We start from the raw sequence: 23,031 nt of genomic DNA on the forward strand, positions 1-23,031 counted from the left end.
CCTTAAGATCTTGTCATTTTTAATTTTGCCCCGCTGTGCATTATCGAACATGAAGGCTACCGACCGTTGGTCGGTGAGGAGCGTGAATCTCCTGCCGGCCAGGTAATGCCTCCAATGTCGCACAGCTTCCACTATGGCTTGGGCTTCCTTTTCCACTGAGGAGTGGCGGATTTCTGAGGCGTGGAGGGTTCGGGAGAAAAAGGCCACGGGTCTGCCCGCTTGGTTAAGGGTGGCCGCCAGAGCTACGTTGGATGCGTCGCTCTCGACCTGGAAGGGGAGGGACTCGTCGATAGCGCGCATCGTGGCCTTTGCGATATCCGCTTTGATGCGGCTGAAGGCCTGGCGAGCCTCTGTCGACAGGGGGAAGGTAGTGGTCTGTATTAGCGGACGTGCCTTGTCTGCATACTGGGGGACCCACTGGGCGTAATATGAAAAGAACCCCAGGCAACGTTTCAGGGCTTTGGAGCAGTGGGGAGGGGAAATTCCATAAGGGGGCGCATGCGTTCGGGGTCGGGGCCTATTACCCCATTGCGCACTACGTATCCCAGGATGGCCAACCAGTTTGTGCTAAAAACGCACTTTTCCTCGTTGTATGTGAGGTTCAGGGCGTTAGCGGTCTGGAGGAATTTTTGGAGGTTGGCGTCATGGTCCTGCTGATCGTGGCCGCAGATGGTTACGTTGTCGAGATACGGGAACGTGGCCTGCAACCCGTGCTGGTCAACCATTCGGTCCATCTCCCGTTGGAAGACCGAGACCCCGTTCGTGACACCAAATGGGACCCTTAGGAAGTGGTATAGACGCCCGTCTGCCTCGAAGGCTGTGTACTTGCGGTCACCTGGGCGGATGGGGAGCTGGTGGTAGGCGGACTTGAGGTCCACGGTGGAGAAAACCTTATACTGGGCAATCCGATTTACCATGTCGGATATGCGGGGGAAAGGGTACGCATCTAGCTGTGTGTACCTGTTGATGGTCTGGCTATAGTCTATGACCATCCTTTGCTTCTCCCCGGTCTTTACTACTACCACCTGGGCTCTCCAGGGACTATTGCTGGCCTGGATTATGCCTTCCTTCAGCAACCGCTGGACTTCAGATCGAATAAATATCCGGCCCTGGGCGCTGTACCGTTTGCTCCTAGTGGCGACGGGTTTGCAATCCTGGGTGAGGTTTGCAAACAAGGACGGCAGTTCAACCTTGAGAGTTGCAAGGCCGCAGATAGTGAGTGGGGGTATTGGGCCGCCGAATTGAAATGTTAGGCTCTGCAGGTTGCACTGGAAATCTAATCCCAGTAATGTGGGCGCGCAGAGTTGGGGAAGGACGTAGAGCCTGTAGTTTTTAAACTCCCTCCCTTGCACCGTTAGGTTCGCGATGCAGAACCCTTTGATCTCTACGGAGTGGGATCCTGCAGCTAGGGAAATCTTTTGCGTACTTGGATAGGTGGTCAGAAAACAGCGTCTTACCTTGTCTGGGTGAATGAAACTTTCGGTGCTCCCGGAGTCGATCAAGCATGATGTCTCGTGTCTGTTGATCAGCCCCGTTGTTGTCGTCGTCTGCAGCGTCCGGGGCCGTGATTGATCCAGCGTCACCGAAGCCAGTCGTGGCCGTAGTGTCGCGGCGTCTTCTTCGGACCCCGTGGAGCCGTCGATGCTGGGGTCCTTTGTTGTCATCCAAGATGGCGGCGTCCATGAATCGCACGCGGCCGGGGGTGGACAAAATGGCCGCCCCCATGGATCGCACGTGGTCGGGGGTGGACAAAATGGCCGCCCCCATGAATCGCACGTGGCTGGGGGGTCACAAGATGGCAGCGCTCATCCTCCCCTCGTGGTGCCCGGGACCCAAAATGGCGGCGCCCGCGGGTCGCACATGGGGCGCTGGGGGGGGGTTGGGGAGCGTTTGGGCTATGCTGGGCTCGTTCTTCTCCGGGGAGTGCGGCGACCCCCCGGGACCGGCACACAGCCGCGTAATGGCCCTTCTTGCCGCAGCTTTTACAAATAGCTGCGCGGGCCGGGCAGCGCTGCCGGGGGTGTTTCGCTTGCCCTCAGAAATAGCAGCGGGCCCCCCCGGGATGGTCTGGCGCTTTAACCGCGCAAGCCTGTGAGGGGGGGGGGGTTGTCGCGACGGGGGTCCATGGAGCCCAAGGGGCTGCCGTGCGGTCGGGGCCGTAGGCGCGGGTGTTTTGCGAGGCCACATCTAGGGAAGCTGCAATGGCCCGTGCCTCTGAGAGTCCTAACGACTCTCTTTCTAAAAGTCTTTGGCGGATTTGGGGAGAGTTCATACCTGCCACAAAAGCATTGCGAATTAGCATGTCCGTGTGTTCGATCGCGTTCACCGGCGGGCAGCTGCAGCCCCATCCCAAAATTAGCAGCGCGGCGTAGAATTCTTCTCGCGATTCTCCGGGACTTTGCCGTCTCGTTGCGAGTTGGTAGCGCGCGTAGACCTGGTTCACGGGGCGAACGTCGATGCTCTTCAATAATGCGAGCGCCGTCGGGAAATCCTCTGCGTCTTCTATGAGAGGGTAAATTTCCGGGCTTACCCTCGAATGCAGGACCTGCATTTTCTTGTCTTCTGTGATCCGGCCGGGGGCCGTTCGGAGGTAGCCTTCAAAACAAGCTTGCCAGTGTTTAAATACGGCTGCCGAGTTCGCTGCGTGGGGGCTGATCCGCACGCATTCCGGGTCGATCCGGAGCTCCATAGTCCTTTAAACTCGCTTAATAAATTGTAGCGCACAATGACTTACGAGAGAGACGAGTAGTGATGAAGTCGATGAGGTTTTATTAAGCGAGACTTGGCCCCAGCAGTTCAGCAACAGAATGAAGCGGCGGGGAGAAGCTCGGGTTCTTATACTCCGCCTTCAGGGCGGAGCCAGGAGTCAACAGCCAACCAGGACCCGGGATCTGTCAGCCAATAGGATCACGGCTTCACAGTCCCACATGACCCCTAATACATACCACCACATTGGGATATTACTCATGTCTTCTACTGTGAAGACTGACGCAAAGTACTTATTTAGTTCCTCAGCTATTTCCTTGTCTCCCATCACAAAATTACCAGCGTCATTTTGGAGCGGCCCAATGTCAACTTTTGCCTCCCGTTTGTTTTTAATGTATTTAAAGAAACTTTTAATATCATTCCTAATGTTACTGGCTAGCCTACCTTCATATTTGATCCTCTCTTTCCTTATTTCTCTCTTTGTTATCCTCTGTTTGTTTTTGTAGCCTTCCCAATCTTCTGACTTCCCACTACTCTTTGCCACATTATAGGCTTTCTCTTTTGCTTTGATGCATTCCCTAACTTCCTTTGGGTTCCTGTGGGTAGGCAGGCCATGTAGCATGTGGGAGTCATTGCCCAGCATCCCAATCAGACCTTGGTGCATGGACACTGTGGGAGGTAACACCACACACGCAGCAGGCAACATCCGAACACCCAGGGGATGGGCCACAGCTCCGGGGACCTTTCCGGGGCCTGAGCCTGGGTGGGTGCTTCGGGGAGGGGGAGATGCCTGAAGGTATGGGCCAAGGGTTCAGAGGTCAGCCCGCATTATGGAAGAAAGTGACAGAGGCATCATATTGGTTGTGAAAAAGGAGTTTAATATGCTATACAATACCCCACTCCCGGTGGTGGCACCGCCCCCCTCTCTCACCCCCTACCTATCCCCCCACACCCCCCTCCCCCGGTGCCCTCAGTGATCCTCAACGTGCCTGGCCCTCCTAGCTCTACCACTATGCCTTGTCCCGTGGCCCTCGATGCTCCAGATGGGCATCGTCTCGGGGCTCTGGGGCTGGAGGGCCCTGGTTCACTTGTTGGTGGCAGATGCACAGCCGTGCCGCCCTGTCCCATGTGCTGACCCCGATATGCGGCCTCGACAGAGGGGTGGAACTCGGATTGCTGGTGGCCACCATCACCTCTCCATAGGGCGGGTCCGGGTTGGCACCGAGCGCCCCCGCCTCCCTCTCGGTGCCCATAGGGCCCTGGGGTTCACCTTGTGATGGAGGGGCAGCTGGTTCGAGCCACGGCTGCCCCTACATCATCTGACTCTTCCAGCCCTGGCGGCTCCCCATGGTCTGCACCATTGTGCCAATGCCCTCCTTAGTGACTGGGATATGCCCTGCAGGGCCTCGGCAATGTCCACCTGCGACTGGGACAAGCCCTAAAGTGCCTCGGCCGTGCCCATATGAGAGGGGGACATGTCCCGCAAAACCTCAACAAGGTCGGCCTGGTACTGGGTGACATACCCCAGCGAGTCGGACATTCTGCCGAGACCCTCATCCATGACCCTCAACACCTTGGACACCTTCACTAATGGTGCCGACATTGTGTACCAGGCTCTCCACTGCGGTCGCCACCCTAGCAGTGTTTGCCTTGGTGCCACTCATTGCTGGTGACATCTTCTGGGCCCTTAGCCTCTGGGACTCCATCAAGCAGCTATGGATCTGCAGGAGTGACGCTAACATTGCCCTCTGAATGCCCCGGCCGGTCCCTATCATCTCCATCAGCTCTGGATAACCCACTTCCAGAGGCTCAGCATCAGGCTGGGACCCAGCTGGGTCCTAGGATCCAACAGACCTCCAACTGCTGTCTCGCCTGGGGGTTCCTGCCTCCACCTGATGTGCATCATCAGCAGTGTGGTGCTCACCAGATTGTGCCCCTGAAACCTGACCAATAACATGTCCCACCAAAGCGTGTGTATCGGCGCTGGTGGACGGTGGGGATGACAGCTGTGCCGCGACTATATTGGTTGCATCCTCGGTGCTCTCCTCCAAGGTGTTCTCCTCGGAGTCAGGATGGGCCGGCTCCATTGGCTGGAGGACCTGCAAGAGAACATGTGGTCAGTGGGAGGGATGGTTCAGTCCATTAGGTAATCACTACTAACATTTGACAGGAAAACTTTAGCGTGGATGAACGACACAATGGTAAAATGCGATATTCACATGGGAATGAGAGCCAACCTCCTCAGTCTGTCCAATTTGCACGGGCTGCATGTTAAGCAGGAAGTTTTCGATCAACCGAGACTGCCGATACACTATAGTGGGAGGGATATTGAGACGCTGGGTGTATGTGAGTTTGAGTTGAACATGCACGACACATCGTTAATGTTACCATTTTCCATTGTGGACATGAAAAGCGAGTCCATCATAGGAGTGGATGCGTGCGAGGCCCTGAACTTTGTTGAGCGGCTGGACGTTCCAGACAGCGAATGGCCAGGCAAATACTATAAATCTCAACTAAATACTATAAATCTGTTGGTGCAGTCATTTGATGAGAAACAAGTGAAAGTCCAGGCTGAGGACGACAAATCAGATGAAGAGATGGAAAATCCAAAGGGAATTCCAGTTTTCTGGTTAACAGTCTTCAAGAAGGTGTTTATAATTAGTGGCATGATACAGCAGCATGATGAGCCCGTATTAAAGCATCGACAAGACGTGAACGTTAAAGTTCAGAGTGCGAACAGCCAATGAGCTTCACTCTGGGGTTTCAGTTTGAGCCAAATGAGTATTTTACCAATTAAGTCATTTTGAATGTATACCAACTGGAATCGCGACCTGACAAGCTTGAATTTTCATTCTTTGATGAATCAGAAATCACGGGATGCACAGGGTGCCAGATCGACTGGAAGAAAGGAAAAAGTGTCACACTGAAAACCATTAAAATGAAGCCGAAGCATAAGGGTCGGAGTACTCGTAAAACAGTTATGAAAACTATACCAAATGACTCATTCCTGTAGCTGAAGCTATAAATGATTCATTAACATTAACTGTGGGTACAATATAAATAAAACAACAGATGAATAACAGTATGAACATGCACAATCTCTCTCTCCCAGCTCCCCAGTCAGTCTGCGGTCATCTGACCCTAACATTCACTTGTATGCTAATGAGGCTCCTAGTGGTCAGTCAATGAACTACAACACAACCCCTTTCCTTTGAAGGAATAAAATAATACATTATCATCAGTATATTTACATGACATATCATTAGCATGTGAGTCTAACAGTATTATTATTTTTTTATTTTTAAAATTTGTTTTGCAAACATATATATATATACACAAGAACAGCAAGCATAGTTTGTACAAATAGCCCAAATCTACAAATTGAGTCGATCAGGTTTTTTTCTGTCTCTGGTTCATCTTCTCAAAGTTTGACCTGCTGCTCAGAACTTGTAGATTCCTGTTCTCCATGTCATTCTCATGCTCAGGAACTGCTGAACTATCTGACACTGCAGCTGATGTTGATTCTGACGTAGATTTGTCATCCATCACGTTGTTGTGAAAGTCTTCTCTGGTTTTCAGGAGTGGTGACCATTTCTTCTTAAAACCAACCCTTCCTCTGTCTGTACATTGCAGGAAAGAAGTGTTACTTCTTCAAGTACAATTGTTTTTCCTGACCAATTGCCTGAATCTTCTCACAATGTCATCACGACTCAGAGGTGGTAAAGGGTTAATGTTTTGCATTTCCTGCAGTACCACTGCATTCTCCTCCTTCTTTGCCAAGTATGGAAGTGTGGTACGCAACCTTCTATTCATGAGTAACTCTGCTGGCGATCTACCATGTGACAATGGTGACGCTTTGTAACGTAATTCCACGAGATATGGATCAGATGGGCTGTCCATTGCTTTCTGTAATGATTGTTTTACAATATGTACACTTTTTTAATTGAGCTCGTTGGGATCCATGCCTATACAAGCATCACCATTTTTTTTGTTTCACACATACCATGGAATTTACCCGATTGGTAGGTTCTTCTATCTTCATGATAACTTGCGATTTCGTATCTGATACTGGTGGTAAGATAGAAATTAGATTGCCATGCAAATCTACATCTTCAGCAATTTCACTACTAATATTTTGTATTGACGCTTGAGATAATGCATCTTCTTTAAATTGTCCCTCAATGGCGAATGGTAGTGCACTAAAATCAGTGAACACATTGCTGAATTTGCTGATAATGTTTTCAGAATCGTTGAAGTGTTGATCCAATCTTTTGTGAGTGCTATGTACCAACTGCACTAGACCTCATTCTTCACATGACTGATCACCTAACAATGATCCAAGTCCTCGGATACAGTACAGAATCGGACGGAATAAACTGTGTTCTTCACCACCACACTCAGGTCAGAAACACCATAACATTTAATACTTGAACCATTATAATCGCTCAAAGATATTTTGGGATTTCTTCTAATTGGCTGAATTTTGAGATTTTTTAAATCAGTCATGTTTATCAAATTGGCATTGGCACCAGTGCCTAACTTCAATTGGACCACTGTACTGTTCACTTCAAGTGGTAGCAGCCATTTGTCCACATCAACCGCATTTATTTTAAATGGAGTATCGGTTTGCATTTTTTAAGTGCTGGAGAATTTTTTGATAGCTCAAAAAAATTCTTCTTCTCTGTTATTACTCCAACAAACAATGATGCTTCATCATTGGAGACTGTGTCGTTCACTGTGCTGACTGGTCGGGAGTTGAGCTTAGAGTAACAATACTGAGCAAAGTGTTTTTTTTCCCTTTGCATCTGGTACAAAACTTGCCAAACACTGGACACTGCCTTAAGTTGGGCCTTTGATTACATCTTTTACACAAAAATACTTTGTCCTGATCTTTAACCTGTTTGTTGATGTGCGAGGAGCTGCAGGAACTTTCCCATTTTTTTTTTTAAGTTTCCCGCCTTTTTGGAAAATGAGCGGCAACCAGACTGTTTTCCTCCAAGAAGAAGACACGGCCATTACGGAGAAACATTTGAGAATGCTGTGCTGTTAGCTCATGTGCGTGAAAAACCTTAACTGTTCGTTCCAAAGACAGTTCTGATTCCCTCAGCAACCGTTCCCTCAGCTTATTTTCATTCACACCAAATGCAATTTGGTCCCGAATCATGGAAGATTCCACTGTAGGAAAATTACAGGTTTTAGCTTTTAATTTTAAATCAGTGATGAAATAATCTATGGACTCTTCTGTCTTCTATAAATGTGATCTAAACACATAGCGTTCATAAATTTCATTCTTTCTGGAGCTGCAATGTTCATCAAATCTTCAAATTACTTAGTTAATATTTTTACTATCTTCATCGTTTGCAAATTTAAACGTATTAAACACAGCAATTGCTTCGGACTCTGCCGCTGTTAGGAGCATCGCGACCTCACACATATCTGATTGATCTCCTAAATTTTCTATAGTAAGAAACAGATTAAATTATTGTTTAAACACAGGCCAGTTCCTGTCCACATTACCATGAAATCTGAGATTCATTGGTGGCTTCAACGACTCCATGTAGTTCATTCGTGGAGTCTGCAAAATCTTCAAATCTCTGTGGACCTCGTGGCAGGATTCATCGATGATGTGATAGCTCTTTTCTCTCAGTGTTTAATACCATCCAACCCTGGTACCATGTAATGTTCTTGTTGGATGGCCTGATTTATATTACAAGAACACTTGTAGCTAAAGCTATAAATTATTTATTAACATTAACTGTGGGTCAAATATATACAAAACAACAGATGAATAACAGTATGCACATGCACAAACAACCTCTCTCCCAGCTACCTCATCAGTCTGAGGTCACCTGACTCTCACGTTCATTTACATATTAATGAGACTCCCAGTGGTTAGTCGGTGAATTACAACACAACCATGATATCAGTACAATGAGGACGGAGAATAACGTCCATAAAATGTTTTCAGCACTGGGGAGCTGAAGTCAGAGATCGGGCCGCCATTTTGAAAGGGTGCCCCGACCTCTAAGTGAGCTTGTGGGTCCCCTACACCCCTACCCATGGGAAGTGTCATCCCCCACACATATGGACACTGCCCCATACCCCCAAGTGAGAACACTCCCTATGCAGTGACAACTTCAGCCAGCTTTGACATTTTCTCTCTGGCATTTACCAGGTTCGCTATATTTGGTTGGCACCATTGCTTAGGTTTGTGCTGGCCCCTGTTTGACAGCCTTCTGGAATTGCCTGACCCACTGCTTCATCTAATGTTGTCCTTCTGGCCAGTTCGGTGTCTGGCCCTAGGTCGTCCTCGACCGTTTCCTCTCCTCTTTCATTACAGAAGCAAAAAAGCACTAAGCGCACAATTCGCATCCTCTCTGCCTGAAGTGAAGTGTGGACAGAGGACAGCAAATATCTGCTCAATGCAGTTTTCCTGGCCCTCCTTCCTGATTTGCGGACCCATTGCTGTGTTTCGACTACACCTGGGTCTTTACCCAGCCTACCATAGCCAACTGCCTGCTTGCCCTTGCCTCCAGCCACCTATTCCTGTTGTTGCAGCTATAGCCCCGGACATTCCCATTCTGACACTGACCTGCAAGCCTCCACTCAGTCACTTTTGACCTTTCCGCCAATCTCTTGACTCTCCATCATCCTAGCTCTGCCTCTGTGACCCTTGAGCCGCCCACCATCGCCCTTGATGAATTATTTGTCAACCTAGAGCTGCCCCATCATCATCACGCTGTCCCCAGGACCCTGGACCTGATGTGCCTCACCCTTGACCTGCCAAATGTCACCCTCGACCGTCCAAAATCCTTGATCATCCCTTAGTTACTCTTGACTTTCCCAACCTCACCATTGACCTTGATCTCCTCACTAACATGCTTGAGCTGCATTTGCTGGAGATTGGCCTTCCCTCTGTCATCCAGCTGCCTCCCTCTGTCTCCCACCACCTTTGTTTCGGACCTGACCTCCCTCCCCCTTCAGTCCCTTCTCCCTGGGAGCCACCAGCGAACTTCAATGCAGTACCTCAGCCTCCTCTCCTCTGGTCCGAACAAAGGGCCCCAATAGATGAAGGCAGCACCTATTCTCCCTGCTTCTACCAATAAAAGGTAATTTATTCCAAACATACACAATATCAACAAAACACACAGTCTATCAAAGCATAGTCAACAGTTTGTACAGTTTTCCCCCTGTTAATGCCCCCCTCCACCCCCTCCACCCCTGTGATGAGCAGCTTCTCAAATAAAGCCATGAACAGCCTCCACCGCACCTCAAGACCCTCTTCTGATCCTCTCAACTCGAATTTAATCTTCTCCAGCCGGAGAAAGTCGTACAATTTCCCCAGCCAAGCTGCCATCCCGGTGGCATATCCGACCTCCAATTCAACAGGATCCTTCATCAGGCAGTCAGAGAGGCAAAGGCCACTATATTGGCCCCCTTACCCTCCAGCAGCTTCAGCTCCTCCCGAAACCCCAAAGATCACCACCACAGGGCCCAACCTGACCTCAGTCCCCACTATCCTGGATAACGTCCTAAACACCGCCTCCCAAAAGCTCCCCAGCTTCTCACAACCCCAGAACATGTAAGCATGATTTGCCACCCCCCCCCCCACCCCCACCCCCACCCCACACAAACACACATTTCGCACCCATCAGCCATCCCCTGGAAGAACCCACTCATCTTCACCTGAGTCATGTGTACTCTATGCACCATCTTGAATTGAATCAAGCTCATTCTCGCACAGGAGGGGGTTGAGTTCACCCGTTGCATCACCTCACGCCAGAGTCGCCAAGATACCACCCTCCCCAACTCCTCCTCCCACTTACGCTTTATCCTCACCACCTGTGCCTTGCCCTGCTCCCCCAACCACAAGTATATGTCCCCAATCCTACCCTCCCGCAAGTCATCAGGAAGCAGCAGTTGCTCCAACAACGTGTATTCAGGACCTGGGGGAAAGTCTGTCACTCCTTTCGCACAAAGCCCCGCACCTGCATGTATCTAAATTCACTACCCCATGGTAGCTCAAGTCTCTCCCATAGCTCGTCCATCCCCGCAAAATTCCCCTTTGGGATCATATCCCTAACTCTTTCCAGCCCCGCCTCACTCCACTTCCCATAGATCCCATCTGTCGTGTTATGTACTCTGGAATAACACAGGCTGCAACTGGATGCAGCTTAACCAAAATATACTCCAAACCTTGAAGTTAGTTCAATCTGATTTACTGAACCAGTAGCACAGTTAGCACAGTTCTCTATGAGTTCATGTCTTACCAACTTAATTGAATTCTTTGAGGAAGTGACAAAGTTGATTGATGAGGGAAGGGCTGTAGATGTCATATACATGGACTTCAGTAAGGCATTTGATAAGGTTCCCCATCGTAGGCTGATGGAAAAAGTGAAGTCTCATGGGGTCCAGGGTGTACTAGCTAGATGGATAAAGAACTGGCCGGGCAACAAGAGACAGAGAGTAGTAGTGGAAGGGAGTTTCTCAAAATGGAGAACTGTGACCAGTGGTGTTCCCCAGGGAGCCGTGCTGGGACCATTGTTGTTTGTGATATACATAAATGATCTGGAGGAAGGTATAGGTGGTCTGATTAGCAAGTATGCAGATGACACTAAGATTGGTGGAGTAGCAGATAGTGAAGGGGACTGTCAGAGAATACAGCAGAATATAGATAGATTGGAGAGTTGGGCGGAGAAATGGCAGATGGAGTTCAGTCCGGGCAAATGCGAGGTGATGCATTTTGGAAGATCCAATTCAAGAGTGAACTATACGGTAAATGAAAAAGCCCTGGGGAAAATTGATATACAGAGAGATCTGGGTGTTCAGGTCCATTGTACCCTGAAGGTGGCTGCACAGGTTGATAGAGTGAAGAAGGCATACAGCATGCTTTCCTTCATCGGAAAAGGTATTGAGTACAAGAGTTGGCAGGTCGTGTTACAGTTGTATAAGACTTTGGTTCGGCCACATTTGAAATACTGCGTACAGTTCTGGTCGCCACATTACCAAAAGGATGTGGATGCTTTGGAGAAGGTGCAGAGGAGGTTCACCAGGATGTTGCCTGGTATGGAGGGCTCTAGCTATGAAGAGAGGTTGAGTAGATTAGGATTAATTTCATTAGAAAGATGGAGGTTGAGGGGGGACCTCATTGAGGTCTACAAAATCATGAGAGGTATAGACAGGGTGGATAGCAAGAAGTTTTTTCCCAGAGTGGGGGACTCAATTTCTAGGGGTCACGAGTTCAAGGTGAGAGGGGAAATGTTTAAGGGAGATATGCGTGGAAAGTTCTTTACGCAGAGGGTGGTGGGTGCCTGGAATGCATTGCCGGCGGAGGTGGTAGAGGCGGTCACGATAGAGTCATTTAAGAGGTATCTAGACAGATATATGAATGGGCAGGGAGCAGAGGGACACAGATCCTGAGAAAATAGGCGACAGTTTTAGATAGAGGATCTGGATCGGCGCAGGCTTGGAGGGCCGAAGAGCCTGTTCCTGTGCTGTAATTTTTCTTTGTTCTTTGTTCAGTGTGGAGGCCGGCTCCACCGGGAAGCTCTGTATCTCCTTTCTGGCAAAATCGCGAACCTGCATGTATCTAAACATTTCCCCCTGCTCCAACCCATACTTCGCTTCCAGCTCCTTCAATCCTGCAAACCAACCCCTAAGAAACAAATCTTTTAGTGTCTTAATCCCCTTCTCCTCCCATTTCCTAAAATTTCCAACCCACTTCCCTGGCTCAAATCTGTGGTTCCCCCGAATCGGCATTTCCCTTGACCCTGCCCCCAACCCAAAGTGTTGGCGAAACTGCCTCCAAATTCTCAATGAAGCTATTATTACCGGACTTGCTGAGTATTTCCCCGGGGCTATCGGGAGCGGTGCTGTTGTTAGTGCTTTCAGTCCTGACCCCCTGCACAAACTCTCCTCCATTCTGACCCACTGGGAATCAGCCCCTCTTACCCAGCTCCGCACCTTCTCCACATTCGCCGCCCAGTAATAATACATCAGGTTCGGGAGACCCAAACCCCCTGCCTGCTTTCCCCTCTGTAGCAGCACCTTTCTAACTCTGGCCACCTTCTCTCCCCATATGAACGAGGTAATCCTTCCCTCAATCTCTCTGAAAAAAGCATTTGGCAGGATAATCGGCAGGCATTGAAAAATAAACTGAAATCGTGGCAACACATTCATTTTAATCGCCTGTACCCGACCCGCCAGTGACAGAGGGAGACCATTCCACCTTGCCAGATCGGCTTTCACTCTCCCCACCAAACTAGAAATGTTGTACCGCCAATCCCGAGCAACCTGCACCCCCAGGTATCTAAAGTGAGTCCCTGCCTTCGGAATGGCAGCCCCCCCACCCCTGCCCCCACCCCCGGTCGAGACACCACAAAATACTCACTCTTGTCTAGATTTAGTTTGTACCCCGAGAAACACCCAAACACTCGAAGCAGCTCCAATATTCCCCCTATCGACACACTCGGTTCTGACACGTATAACAACAAGTCATCGGCATATAAGGACACCCTATGCTCTATCGCCGCCCCCCCCCCCCCCCCCCCCCGCACTATTCCTTTCCATACACCCAAACTTCTTAATGCGATGGCCAACGGCTCAATCGCGAGTGCAAACAGCAGGGGGGACATAGGACATCTATATAGGACATAGGACATCATAAGACTGCCTAGTCCCACGGTGGAGAGAAAAGTATCTCGAGCTGATGTTGTTTGTGCGGACACTCGCCCTTGGCTCCTTATATAGTAGCTTTACCCAGTTCACAAATCGTGGTCCAATCCCAAACTGCTCCAGAACTTCCCCCATTCTACCCAGTCAAACGCCTTCTCAGCATCCAATGCCACAACCACCTCTGTTTCCTTTCCCTCTGCCGGTGCCATAATTACGTTCAATACTGTTCTAACATTTGAAAAAAGCTGCCTTCTTCTCACGAACCCCGTCTGATCCTCACCTATCACCTTCGGGAGGCACTCCTCCAGCCTACCCGCCAGTACCTTCGCCAATACTTTTGCGAGCACATTCAGAAGTGATATGGGCCTACACGACCCACACTCTGTCGGATCCTTATCTTTTTTTAGCAACAGTGAAATCGATGCCTGCCCCAAGGTTTGTGGCAACACCCCCTTCCCTATCGCCTCTTCAAACATCCCCTCCATCAGGGGTGCCAGCTTATCCTTGAATATTTTATAATATTCCACCGGAAACCCATCCGGCCCTGCCACCTTCCCCGACTGCATCCTCCCAATCGCATCCTTTATCTCCTGCTCCACTATCGCTCCTTCTAATGTAGCCCTGTCCCCCTCCCCTAACCTCGGGTACTCCAAACCATCCAGAAATTCCTGCATCTCACAGTCTCCCCCAGGTGGCTCTGACCTGTACAACCTCTCATAAAATTCTTCAAAAACCTTGTTAATCAGATCCGGAGCCACCACCAACTTCCCTGCCCTATCCCTCACCTGAACAATTTCCTTTACCGCTGCCTCCCTCTGGAGCTGACCTGCTAACATACTTATCTCCATGTTCGTAAACTGCACCCCTTGCTCGTCTCAGTTGCCGCACTACCTTCCTGGTCGATAGTCAGTCGAAGCTCGCCTGTAGTTCCTTCCTCTTTTCCAGCTTCGCTGGGTCCCCATCTTCTGCATAACTTCTACCTACCTCCAACATCTCATCTATTACCCTCTGCCGCTCCAACCTCTCCTCTTTGTCCACCCTGGCCGTAAACAAAATCACCTCCCCCCTCACCACCGCCTTTAGAGCCTCCCAGACAACTGCCTTCGACACCTCACCCGTACAGTTGAAACCTACATATTCCTCAATTACCTTTTCAATTTTGTCACAGAACCCTTGGTCCCCCAAAAGTTCCACATCTAATTTCCACCCAGGCCTCTGCGCCACCCCCTTCTCCAGTACCATATCCACCCAATGTGGAGCATGATCTGACACTGCAATTGCCGGGTATTCTGACCTCTTAACACCAGCCTTTCCCACCACAAAAAAGTCGATCCGCAAGTATACCTTATGGACTGCTGAGAAAAACAAGTTCTCCCGTTCCCTCGGGTGCAGAAACCTCCAAGGGTCCACCCCTCCCATTTCCACCGTTAGCCCAGCTAACGCCTCCCCCCCCCCCCCCCCCTCTGATGGGACCAGTGAGCGCGGCCGTGACCTGTCTAACCTTGGCTCCTGCACCAAGTTCCAGTCCCCCCCCCCCCCACTATCAGTTCGTGTATGTCCAAGTCGGGGATGGCCCCAAACACCTCCTTCGCGAATCCCACATCATCCCAATTGGGGCCATATACACTTAACAGCGCCACTAACCTCTCCTCCAGCGCCCCTGTTACAATCACATATCTACCCCCCTGATCTGGCACCACCTTCTCCATCTGGAAGCGTACTCTTTTGCTGACCAGCACCGCTACCACTCGAGTCCTTCTGTCAAATCCAGAGTGAAACACCTGACTAACCCAGCCCTTTTTAAGTCTCACCTGGTCCTTCATCCTCAAGTGAGTCTCCTGCAGCATTGCAACATCGGCTTTCAAACTTTAAGCACCCTTGACCTCTTGACCGGACCTCCTAACCCCCTCACGTTCCACGTGACTATCCTAACTGCGGGTCTCTCACCACCCCCCCACCCTTCTTATCCACCATCATCATACCACCGGGCCCTGCCCCATGCGCCTGACCCGCTCCTAACCATTATTAACATCAAGCCCCTTCCCCCCCCCCTCCCAAAAACCCCCTCTACATTTACTCTCAAAAAAATATCTCCCAGCATCAATCCCTTACCCCACCTCGCTCGCCTCGTAGGCCCATCGAAACCTGCTACTCAGGCTCCAATGTCCGCAGCCTTCTTCTCACCTCACCTCCGTTCACTAGCCGACTTTAGTTAGCTAGAGCGGGTGGCTCTCCCCGCCAAGGTATACCGTCCCCTCCCACCCAGTCCCAGAGAAAGAAAAAACAACAATCCAACCCATCCAATTCACTAAAATAAGATATAATTGTCGCAACACAGAATGCCAATCAACCGAACCAATAACTTGAACTCTGTAACAATGTGAAGAGAAGTAAATTACAATACACGTCAGTAAAAAGAAAGTTATGACATTTATACATTTTCCAGCTCCCCAATCACAGTCCACAGTCTCTCTTCCACTTCCGCTCCTCACGTCTGTCCCAAGCCTTCTGCCCTCATGAACGCCTCAGCCGCCTCCGCTGTCTCGAAATAAAAGTCTTTGACATCATACGTCACCCTCAGCTTCGCCGGGTATACCATACAAAATCGCACCCCCTTTTTGTACAGTGCCACCTTCACCCGCCCGAAACGCCGCTCGTCCTTTTGCCAACTCCACCGTCAAGTCCTGGTAGATCCGAACTCCAGCACCATCCCACTGCACCTCGCGCTTCTGCTTTGCCCAGTTTGACACCTTCTCCTTCATGCAGTACTTATGGAAGCAGATAATTACTGCTCTTGGCGGCTCATTCACTTTGGGCTTCGGCCTTAATGACCGATGAGCTTGGTCCAGCTCATACCGGGAGGGGTTCTCACCCTCCCCATCAACTCCGCCAACTTCTTAATGAAGTACTCTCTTGGCCTTGGGCCCTCTGTCCCTTTGGGCAAGCCCACAATTCTCAGATTGTTCCGTCTCGAGCATTTCTCCAAGTCCTCGAGCTTTGCTCGGAGCCCTTTGTTGATCTCCACCACTCTCCGCAGCTCGTCCCCCATCGAGGTGAGCTGGTCGCTGTGCTGCGACACGGCCTCCTCCACTTCCTTCATCTTCTCGCCCTGCTCTCTCACCTCAGCCGATGTCTTTGCTACAGCTATCCTCACCGGGGCGATTGCCTCATCCACCAATGACTTCAATGCGACCACCATCTCCTTCCTCAAAGCCTCCATGTGCCTCGCAAACTGCTTTTCCAGCTCCACTGCCATCTTCTCCACTGTAAGTAGTGCGGCCCTACCATGCGGTCCGGCATCCGCCACCTTGTCAGCGCTTTTGCTGGTCCTCTCATTCAACGGCGAGCCCGCGTTTCCTCCCTTCTTCGACGCTGCTTTTCGTATCCTTTAACAACTTATTATTTTTCCTTTTTTTGCCCACCCTTCTTTCCTTCTTCAATCTTTTTTTTTAATCGAAAATCAAAAAATTCTTCCTTCAAAAAGAGAAAAACAAACCTTCACCAAGTTTCTTTAAAACTTCTTTCTCTTCTTTTTTGTATTCCTCCAGAATTCCCCTGGGACCGGACTTCAGTCTTCTCACCACATTCTAGGCGGGAGCTACCCGATGTCGGACATCTCACCAACATCGCGCCCTGGCTTCGGGCCCGCCGCCTCGACCTCTGTTTAGCTCCGCCCCCGCTGCTCCAACCTCCGCGCGCTGGGCCCGACGCCTCAGCACCAGCCGCCCGCCACCCGCGCGGGGTTCCTCGCCGGTTTTCAAACCGGCCCCGCTTGATGCCCGGGACGGCCCCAAAGGCCGACAATAATCGAGGGAGAGAGCGAAGAATCGGGGTGACCCCCGAAAGCACCGCAAATAGTGGTCACCGGCGGGAACTACTCTCGATGCGGCCGACCCGCTCCCAAACGCCTCATGTCAGTGTTTTATGCACAGTTGAAGTCACCTGTGTTTGAAATGTGAGGAAGGTGATCGTGATGGGTTTGGAAATCTTACACTGAAAATATATGTTACCCTGGAGCTTGCATCAAATGGTTTTCTTCCTCCTTATATGATTCTATACCCCATCAAGTCGCATCTCATCAGCAGGAGCAAGTTGATACTCACTGTGCCCATTTCTTTGAGTGCCGCAGGTGCCCCTAGAGTTCCCAAATGGCACATACACAAACAGTCAGGGAGTATGCAATGTAGGCAGGTCAATGTGAACACTGATATAATACCAGCAGAGTCACTTTGGAGATCAATGCTATAGCCAATGCCTTCTCCGAGCCTCATATAGCTGACCACATGTGCAGCAGCAAGAAAGACACCAGCCCCACCAGCGCTATATAAAGGTTAGTTGCTGGTTGACCTCTATTGGTTGTTGCTGTGGTTCTATAAGTGTTCCTGCAGTTGTTATGAGTTGTCAAACTGTCCATGGAATGGCAACTGCCAAAGGGCTGCTGAAGTGTGGGATGAGGGGAAATGGGATTAATGAGAAGAAGGCCTGAGGATCCCATCATCTTTGGTGGTTTCAGTGCCGCTCCAGGTTCCGGCCTCAGCAATGGATGTGCCAACAATGGCCACCACCATCTCCTCCGTGGGGATTAAGACTTGCAGGAATGACTCTCCCTCCACTCTGCCTAGCTCCGGCTGCCTCGAGTTGTGCAACACCTTGCCCTGCAAGAGAGGGAGATGTGTCGGTGTTGTTGCGTAATCCATCCGGCTGATGTGGCTGTCAAAGTTGAATAGCTGTCAGGGTGTGCCAGCTGTGAGATTTTGGGTGTGGGGCTTGCAGCGGAACCAAGTGTCTGAAGTATATAAATAGAAGGTATGAGTCCTGATGGCCGAGATTGTTGCGAGGTGAGTGATGGGGATGTGATGAATCTGAACAGTGCGTGAGGTTAGCAATGCAGTATGTAGGTTGTGGCTTTGAAGATGCATAATTCAACTTGGACCATTTGTGCAAGGTCACTGAACGTCTTATGGCACTGCATTCAGCTGCTTGGGCATTGGCTCCTGGCATCTTGGCTACCTACTCCCACTATCCTTTGAACATATTTCCGGAGGGTCTCTGTCCCCTGCAAGTACAGAACATCTCCCCCTCCCCCCATCCAGTGCAGTCTGAAACATTTGGGACACTCGCTCCCATGCTGTGCCACTCTTCAAAGTTTCCCGGGTCTGATTCACTCCCTGCACGACTGCAAGCCCCTAATCCAGGCGCAATGTAACTCACCTTTAAGAGCTCCAAGCTGGCTTTAACTACTGCTGCACAGCTGACAATATGGCTGGATGTTGAAGCCATTCAAATCGATAGCACAAAATTGCAGAGCTGACCTCACCCACCCACCCCTTTACAATCTTCCCTCCTGTTTTGGGAAACAATACTATTGAGCTCCTGATCTATCCCACTGGCAGTGTATAGCAGCCCAGATGGAGATTAATATGGGACTGAATTTTCCTGGGGTGGCCTGGCAAGCCAGGGGCAACGCCACCTCAGCTGTTTCCAGGAGCCTTGGCCTGATTCTGTGACAATCAGGAGATTAACTGTCCAGCTTCAGGACTCCTGTCCCTTTATGGATGGAGATCCCGTCCCTTTATGGATGGAGATCCTGTCCCTTTAAGGGTGGAGATCCTGTCCCTTTAAAGCTGGAGATCCCGTCCCTTTATGGATGGAGATTCTGTCCCTTTAAGGGTGGAGATCCTGTCCCTTTAAAGCTGGAGATCCCGTCCCTTTATGGATGGAGATCCTGTCCCTTTAAGGGTGGAGATCCTGTCCCTTTAAGGGGGGAGATCCCGTCTCTTTATGGATGGAGATCCTGTCCCTTTAAAGGTGGACATTCCACATCAAGAGTTGCTGGCCAGTTGAAAGGTTGCCAGCTCTTCAGTCCCAGCAGCACCTGGGTGCTAACTTTGCCTTAGTTCAATTGCTCTGTTTTATCACCTTTGCTCTTGAGTCGCCAGGTATCTTTATGATACCGCCATGAGGTTCAAGTCCGAGTAATGATCAATAATCCAATACACCGATTAGTAAGATTTAAATCAAAGCACATTTATTATACACAGTAATCGCTACTCATGCACAAATTCTACGTTTAAGCTACTTCTACAGCTAACAGGCCTATACTTAACTTCGGACTGGCCCACCAGGTCAGGGAAACAAATGGCCTTTCGTTCGGGTTCTCAGCCTGCGGGATTCGAAGCTGGTACAGATTGATAGCTAGGAGCGCCTATCTCGTAGCGAGCATTGAAGTAAGACTTACAGTTTTGATCAGCTGCTGAAGAGTGAAGAGCTGGAGAGTGATGGAGAAGAGAGCGATTTGAACTTGGGGCTCAATTCTTATAGTCTCCAGGGGCTTCCCGCCTTTCGGGGTGGGCCCTGTACCTGGTCCCAAGTGATTGGACTTTGTCCCAATCACTTGGTTCGATTCTCTCCAATGCTGGAGCGGTTCCCTGATCGATGGGCGGTCTTGAGGTGGTCGTTCACCTCCTTTTGTGTAGGCTTCTGCTGGCGCCGAAGAGTCTGGTTTTGCTTTGTGTGTCTAAATGTTGCTTATTGTTCCCGGGGATTGCTCATTAATATGCAGATGGCTGGTGTTTTGTTATGCTGATGGTTGCTGATATCGATCTTGTCTGGCCTTTCTAGAGGTAAATACACAGCCAGCCTGCAGCTGCTCGTTTTTGTCCTGTTGGCTGACTTTCCCATCAGCCTTTGCCGTTCGCCATTTTAAATCGGGAGTTGGCCATTTTAAATGGCTACAAGCCCTCCTTGTGATCCTAACGCGAAGCGTGAAGGATCACATCATTATGTTGCTTTCCATTCCCTGACCTGGGGGGGGGGGGGGCACTTCCTTCATGGCCTCTGCACTGACCATAGCTATGCAAAACATTTTTAACTAACAATTCTAAGGGCGCTATGTCAAACAGGGACATGCATTACAAAACAATAAACTGGGAACCTCTAACTATTCTTAATACAATGCACTCACTTAAACATTTCATTATCCTAACTTTCTCAACCATACAACAAAATCATAGCAGTTTATACATCAGTCTTCCTGGCTTGGCAGTCAAGCTCAGGATCGTACAATTTGCTCATGAACAGTTCTTTGCATTTCTTTGTTTACAATAAACGCAAGTGAATGCTCTTTATTATAGATCGCGGGGGTCAGGAGTCTGGTCGTATCCGAAAATAGGGGATCTGATCCTATATACCGGGGTTCGAGCGCGGTACGCTCTCCTTCTCCATTTCGGTAGATGCATAGTCTGCACTATGCAGCAGAGTATCGCTAATACCAGTAAGGTTTCTATTACAAAGGACAGAGAGTACCAGGTTATAAACCTGGCACACCAAGATGATGTGGTGTCGCTGGTGACTGGGCTCTGGGTACTGTGGGGAAGTGAAACATTAACGGCTGGGGGGCTTGAAGTCATGGGGTTCGCATTCATTCACAACCAAATGTCCATAAAGATGATGCTGATCCATGTGGAGGAAGTCCTCATGGCTCTTCTCTTTCCTTTTCCTTTCTTTTCTTCTCCGGTCCTGGAGCTTCTGGAGTTCTGTGGAAACAAGCATAGTGTCTGTAACTATCTTTGTTTAATATCAGGTACGATAGTCTGTCTGTCCTTTAGTGCCAATTACTCCCTTTATAACTGGTCACTATGTGTGACTCCCTCATTTCTTTTTCAAAAATCGAATTTTAGGACAAGACACACTTCCCAATAATGAACCAGTGCGAGCCGTCTCGCAGACTGTGCAATTTACCATCCGAATGTTTCAAGATGTAAATAGCATGTGGTTGGCAGCCTAAGGGTTACCTGAAACAAAACAAACTTTTTGAACTGAAAGTGCCAAAATGAGGTGCGCATAGGCCGTGACAGGTAAGAGTTGGATGGAGTCCCCGGCTAGGACGGCTACCAATGCCGTGTCTCTCCTACCTGAGCGTAGTTGACCAGAGGGGGGTTCCCAGGCAGGGCGGTTCCCAAGCCGTTTCTCCACTGCCTGAGCAACCGACAAGAACGGGCAAGAAATGTAGTCAACGTGGTGGGGCTGCCGTAGTGGTTCTTTCCTTCGAACCAGAAGGGCAGTTACGAACGGGCGTCTGGTACCTTAACCAGTCTCTGCAGACAAGCTAGTTCTGCTGAACTAGTGTCTGGCAATAGTGAGTCTCTGTAGGCAAGTCCTCAGAGGTTCCTGCTGAAAAGGCGTGCGGACAAGTTCTCAGAAGTTTCGGCCGAATAGGCGTGGGGCAGTGAGAAAAAAAATTCTCCTGTCGGACATACAACATTTAACAAACTTACAAACAACATAAAACATTCTGCAGGTTCCATCAGAAAGGACAACACTTCTCCCAAGCGGTTCCTTTTAAAACATCATCTGGACACCTCAGTTCTCGGTTGCGAACAGGGTCACAAAGGGGTTCTCGGTTTGGGAGTCAGACCCAAGGTCGTCCTCTTCTCCCGGGTGCCAAACTCTTGAGTGTATCAGGGTTGAAAGGGCTGCATGGTGTGAGATGGGGTTGCTCTCGTCGTTGCGGACGTGTCTGAACGAGTTATCTCAGTGCCAATAGTTGGTGTCTAGTTGTGTGGGGACAAAATCGGGGTCGTCAGTGCAGTTTGGTGGTCGGTGGTGGGGTTTATTTAGGAAAGTGATCATGAAGGGATCACTTGGATCGTAGTCGGAATCGCTGGGTGTAGGGCCTGTTGCATGGGGGTAGTAGGGAGGCGTGCTGTGGCTATCGTCCGAGTCACAGTCGCTGTCTCTGCTGCTGCAGTCTGTGGGCATTCTGGGGCGGAGTGTATATTTCGGGGGTGGAGTCGAGGTCGAGTCCGTGGCTGGGCTGGACGTGTTGGGGGATGGTAGAGTTACGTTGGCTCTGGGCGGGGTGTGGTGTGCTGCGTCGAGCATGACGTGGTGTGCGTGGTTCAACTGTGTTCCATAAACCTTCAGCTGGTTTATATGAAACCACGCAGTCTTACCATTGGGGTACTTTATTTTATGTATGGAAGGGCTTACTTTATCCGCAATGGAGTACGGACCCGAGTATTTTGGTGACAGGAATGTGCTGGGATTATATACAGAGAGCATAACTTGCTGTCCTATACTGTACTCAGTCGCATGCACTGTCTTGTCGAATCAAGCCTTGCTCTGTTTCTTTCTGGTGCCCAATTTTACTGTGGCTGCTAGCTGAGCCGTTGTAACATTTTCAACTAATTGCTCTACTGCTTTCTCGTGTGTGAGGACCGTCACTTCGGGGCTGGTCAAGTCCAAACCTAACAAATATTCTGTGCCTTTCATGGGGCGTCCGGTCATGAGGATGTGTGGGGTGTAACCTGTGGAAGTAGAAATTGTATTACGCAAAAACATAGCGCAAAAGGGAGGACTGCGTCCCAAGTGGTGTTGTTTTGCTGGACCATTTTTCTGAGGGTGGATTTTAGGGTCCGATTCATGCGCTCCACGATACCACTCGACTGTGGGTGGTATGCTATGTGGAATTTTTGGGTGATGCCAAATATCGTGAGGACGTTCTTCATCACACGTCCCGTAAAATGGGAGCCTTGGTCAGATTCAATACTGCAGGGGAGTCCCCAACTTGTAAAGATGTGGTGGGTCAAAATTTTGGCTGTGGTTTTTGCAGTGTTTGTGCGGGCTGGGAATGTTTCCACCCATTTCATA

This window comes from Scyliorhinus torazame, chromosome 1, assembly GCF_047496885.1.
Source record: "Scyliorhinus torazame isolate Kashiwa2021f chromosome 1, sScyTor2.1, whole genome shotgun sequence".
In the NCBI taxonomy this organism is placed as follows: Eukaryota; Metazoa; Chordata; class Chondrichthyes; order Carcharhiniformes; family Scyliorhinidae; genus Scyliorhinus; species Scyliorhinus torazame.